At 37.8% G+C, this 5242-nt stretch overlaps 1 long non-coding RNA gene across 1 annotated transcript; it reads right to left on the bottom strand.

The window, feature by feature from the left end:
- Positions 1–236: 236 nt before the first annotated feature.
- Positions 237–4855, bottom strand: LOC135086367 (uncharacterized). Its single transcript, XR_010260448.1, has 2 exons — positions 1073–4855; positions 237–466 (listed from the first exon to the last, which is right to left on the bottom strand). It is a non-coding gene; the product is annotated as an uncharacterized LOC135086367 (long non-coding RNA).
- Between the last annotated feature and the right edge of the window lie 387 nt (positions 4856–5242).

Raw genomic sequence — 5242 nt, 5'->3', positions numbered from 1 at the left:
ACAGACGAAATACATTTTTTAATTAAATTGTGACAGCACAAATATCTTTCCCATAATTGTCTATGGAAGACAGTTTTGTTCGCATGTGGCACTTACCAAATTCGTCAAGTGAGGTCGTATATTGGTGAGCATCTAAGGTTTCACAGGGTGTATGAAACTCAAGTATGCCGGGAGGATGCAGTAGATCTTTCTCCTCTAGATGGAGTGTTACGTTGTAATTAATGAAACGGAACGAAAACAAAATAATAAGTTTATTGAACTTCTGCAATTATCTCTTAATAATAAAAATCTAAAATTAAATAGTCTCAGGGTCAGGTTCTTTCTTATTAAAAGTAATTTGGTATCACCGGGACGGTTAAGTAGTTCCAACACTGGCCTGAGGTAGGTGTTTGACAGCTTCAGTTGGCTTCTTCCTTGCTTGAGCGTGGTGTAGTCTGCCCTTAATATTATGCCCGGCATAAAAACCCTGGAACACCGAGTATTAGGCACTTAGTAAAATGTCCGACTTTTCACCGTGACTGCAACATGAACGCGAACTTCCGTTATCTGGCCAACAAAACTGCGAACTGCTTAGGAACTAATACTACTAATTAGAAATCGCGATGTGGCAGTCACGGTTAATGGCAAAAGAAAGCAGAAAGGACTTTTTGATAGGAATTAAACTAACTAATAATAATGGCTAAATTTTAAGCGAGAAGGAACTACGCAATCTTTGCATCTAAAATTAAAATAAACATCTTTACAATACAATCTAAGGAAATAAATACCTAAGAAACGTAGTAATTAATTTGTATTATTATTAATACCACTAAATTAATATTTATTTAAGCATTTATCGAATTTACACCCATAGTGAGTGCTATGTACTGACAATAAATGCAAGAAGTACATAATTTCTTAAGTATTGTTTCTTAATTACACTAATTAATTATTACTACACACTAACTACAATCATAGTAATAGTATTAATTGCAGAATAAACCAAATATCTAACACGCCCTATGCGAAGGTCATGTAAAGGTCATGCACAAAAACTAACTTACTTTCTAATTTATAGGTATGCATTACTTACCCGGTCAAGGGGTTGAAATAATTATAATTAACACTGATCTTGCAGTAGTAAAGTGTTACTAGCACTAATAGAAGTATGCGAAAATAGTAAATCGCTTATGAACGACTTGAGAAATCAGTCGAGCGTGAAATAGGTTTGCATTCAATGCAGTAGGGACGACCGCACTCGTCTCGGCCGCCGAACTAGTCTGCGTGGCGCCGCCGGTGCGATCCTCACGGCAGTTTTTTACTTTGAGACGCGGTAAACAAAACACCAAATAACCCGTACGATTTTAATAGCGAGAACAGCGCAGTAACATTTCGATGCACATTTAAATGACGTATGGATTAGGATTTTGTTTGAAAGTTAGTATTATGTTTAGTTTTATTTAGTATTTAATTATGTATAGTTTATAGTTTAAGTAAGTAGTGTTTATATTAGCAAGTAAGGTTTTATTTTTAGGTTTAATATTTTTATGGACAATGTTTAGTTTATTTTAAAGTTTAAGTATATTAGTAACGAGAAGTTCACGTTAATCGTGACAATATCCCCCTCCTTAGAAAAGATTTAACCTAAGTTAAATCGAAACTATCGTAATAGCGTTGCTAAGCTTCATACATTTTCAGTTTGAGATCTTTAATATGCCAGGCCCCAATATCACGTCCATCTTTATCTTCTAAGATGTAAACAAGAGGGGAACGTTTACCTATAATACGGCACTTCTCAAATTTGGGAGCTAGTTTCTTCGCAAAGTGAGCAGCTTTATCGCTTTGGAAAAAACACCTCTTCCAAACGGTATCACCCACTGAGAATTCAGCATCTTTTCTGCGTAGGTTATAACGTTGAGTCGTTTTTTGGTGGCTACGCCATAAAGCAGTTTGAACTTGGTCAAAAACCGTTGCCAAATGTCCCAAATTCTCCGCGTAAGCGTCTCGTGGTAGAAACAAAATTTCGTTTGAAACATCATTTTCTATGTAATGTGAACCGCAAGTGACCAATTCACGACCATGCACTAGAAATGAAGGTGTATGGCCAGTTACTTCGTTTACGGAGTTATTTATAGCAAACTGTATCTTAGGTAAAAATATATCCCATGCCCTGTGGTCATTGTTAATAAGTGTGGATACAGCTGTTATTATGGTTTTATTGTATCTTTCCACTGTATTGACCTGTGGTGTATATTTTGGTGTAAAGTGAACGTTTGGAATTTTATATTTACTTAGTAGAGTGTCTAACTGCTTACTTATAAATTGAGAGCCATTATCCATAATGATGGTTTGAGGAATGCCATGAACCAGGAATACATTGTCCTCTAGAATTTTACAGACAGCCGTAGAAGTAGCCTGTCTAAGAGGAAACAATAAGCAATATTTAGAAAAGCAGCAGGTTATCACAAACAAGTAACAGTTTTGTTTTCTACTAACGGGTAAGGGTCCGACCAGATCAATAGAGAGTGTCTGGAATGGACGTGAACACTCTTTTGGTCTTCCCATTTTACCTAGAGTACCATGAGTAGGTTGTTTATAGGCTAGGCAGACTTGACAGTTAGTAACCGCCTTAACGACATCGCTATACATACCAGGCCAATAATATTTTAATAGAAGGCGGCGATACGTTTTAAAAACACCTAAGTGAGCTGCTGTTTCATTAGCATGATTATCTAATATAGTTCTATCGCGATATTCATTTGGAACAACCTCTTTCCAGCTAAATTCAGAAAGAAGGGTGTTGTTACATTTCATGTACCGATATAAAACATTTCCTTCTAACCTGTAATTTGGAAATTTAGATGGTGTCGTTAAGCATCCGTTAAAAATATTTAAATACCAGTTGTCTGTAGTGTGTGGAGGTGAGGGCGTGGAAGAGCTGATAGTGTCATCACTTGAGCTGGAAGATGATGTTGTAGTAACTGCAGCGACAGCACATCGAGACAAAGCATCCGGGATAATATTGTCCTTGCCTCGACGATGTTTTATCTCGAAATTGAATGAGGATAATCGAACACCCCACCTCGCAAGGCGACCAGTAGGATTTGAAAGAGATAGAAACCATTTTAAGGCCGAATGGTCTGTATAGACTGAGAATGGTTTACCGTTTTCGACATAGCAGCGCCAGTGTTCTAATGCAGTCAGAACAGCGAGAGCTTCTCTTTCTGTCGCACTATAATTACGTTCGGCACCTGAGAGAGACCGGCTCATGTAGGCAACCGGATGCTCGATGCCGTCGATAGTCTGTGACAACATTGCTCCAACCCCGAAATTGCTAGCATCTGTATGGACGTCGAATGGCATTTCATAGTTAGGACAAGCCAAAATTGGAGCTTCTACTAAAAGTGACTTCAGATGCTGAAATGCCCTATCAGCTTCCGGAGTCCATTTAAAGGCTGGAGAATTTTTTTTAGTGGAAGTTAGTTTATTTAGGGGTCCAGCAATAGTGCTGAATTGGGGGATGAAACGTCTGTACCACGAAGCTGTACCCAGAAAACGCTTAACTTCCTTTTTATTTGTAGGAGTAGGAAAATTTAAAATAGCGTCCACCTTTTCAGGGTCAGTACGGAGACCTTTTTCATCCACCACGTACCCGAGATAGCGCAACCGACTGCAAAAGAACTGACATTTGCTTAGATTAATCGTCAGATTTGCGTCACTTAGTTTAGTCAGCACACGATTTAGGAGTGATACGTGCTCCTCGAATGTTTTGCTGATAATGATGACGTCATCAAGGAAACAAAACACCTTTAATTCAAAGTCATTTCCGAAGAGGAGATCTACAAGACGCTGCTGAGTTGCTGGAGCATTGGACAAACCGAACGCAGTGACTTTGAACATTAATGTGCCGCGACCTGGAACATAGAAAGCGGTCTTCTCGCGATCCGGGGGGTGGATTGGAATTTGCCAAAAAGCTTTAGATAGGTCTAGCTTTGACATATATTTAGCTTCTCTTAGATTGTCCAAAATTTCAGAAACATAGGGTAAGTTATAGGCGTCTTTCTTAGTTATAGAATTTAGTTTACGGCTATCTAGGCAGAAACGTGGCTTTCCATCTTTTTTATCCACCACCAGTACAGGAGAAGACCATGGACTTTCGCTGGGTTCTATTACGTCCATAGCAAGCATTTCGTCAACCTGTTCCGCGATTATTTTTTGTTTTACCGGTGACATACGGTAATATCTTTGCTTAATAGGACTGGCGTCGCCAGTATCAATTTTGTGGGTGATTAAGTGTGTCCTGCCTAGACCTTTATGTTCAAAAGATATATCCGTGAATTGCTTGATGGTTTTATCAGCTATTTTTCTCTGCTGCTCAGTGAGATTTTCATAAGAATGGATACCATTATTTAAAGATATTTCCATGACTTTAGGATCGTCTTGAAAAAGAAAAGAAATTTTAGGTAAATTATTGGGCAGAATATTAAATGAAGACCAAAAATCAATTCCGAGAACTAATGGAATATCCACTTCCGGTATAATGTGAGCCGTAATAGTAGCAGACTTTTTATTAAAAACTATAGGTAAATGCATGATTCCCAGCGATTTCATTCTCTGACCACCAGCAGCTGTAACTTCAATAATTTGAGTATCAGCTATTTTAAAACCACATTTAGTCAACATAACATGAGAGTTTTTGCCTAAAATACTGACCACAGATCCAGAGTCCAACAGACCATACATTGACAGGGACTCATTGTTAGCAATATTAATTTTGACGTAGGGACGTGGATCATTAATTGGTTTAGGATGTAGGATTGTAGCTACCTTGTACGTTTGGGAAAAGGTTTTAACAAATGACAACCAATTGTCCCAATCTTGTAGGCAAATTTTTTTACTACAATCCATCTTTATTAGTTTTTTGGATTTTTATGGTAAGGGTAGTTTGCTGGCTTAACGCAATCGGGACACGTAGGATAAGTAACATCTTTTTTTCCGCATTTGAAGCAAATAAGAAATTTTGGTGCTGTACAGTTCTTCAGAGAGTGGGTGTGTGTGCGACAACGAGGGCAGAAAGGCAATTTTACATTACTGTTATTTGCAATGGAGTTCACCGGTACAGTATCTAATGCATTAGTGTAGTTAGGAGTGTTATTCGTTTTATTATAGTCATTATATTTGTTGTAGTTATTGGGTTTGTACATAGTATTGTTATATGTTTTAGTTTGTGATGTGCTAGGTTTATTGTAGGCAAATTCAGGAG

This window comes from Ostrinia nubilalis, chromosome W (assembly GCF_963855985.1).
Source record: "Ostrinia nubilalis chromosome W, ilOstNubi1.1, whole genome shotgun sequence".
In the NCBI taxonomy this organism is placed as follows: domain Eukaryota; kingdom Metazoa; phylum Arthropoda; class Insecta; order Lepidoptera; family Crambidae; genus Ostrinia; species Ostrinia nubilalis.
The sequence above is the reverse complement of the archived record's forward strand: the minus strand, read 5'-3'. Positions and strand labels throughout refer to the sequence as shown.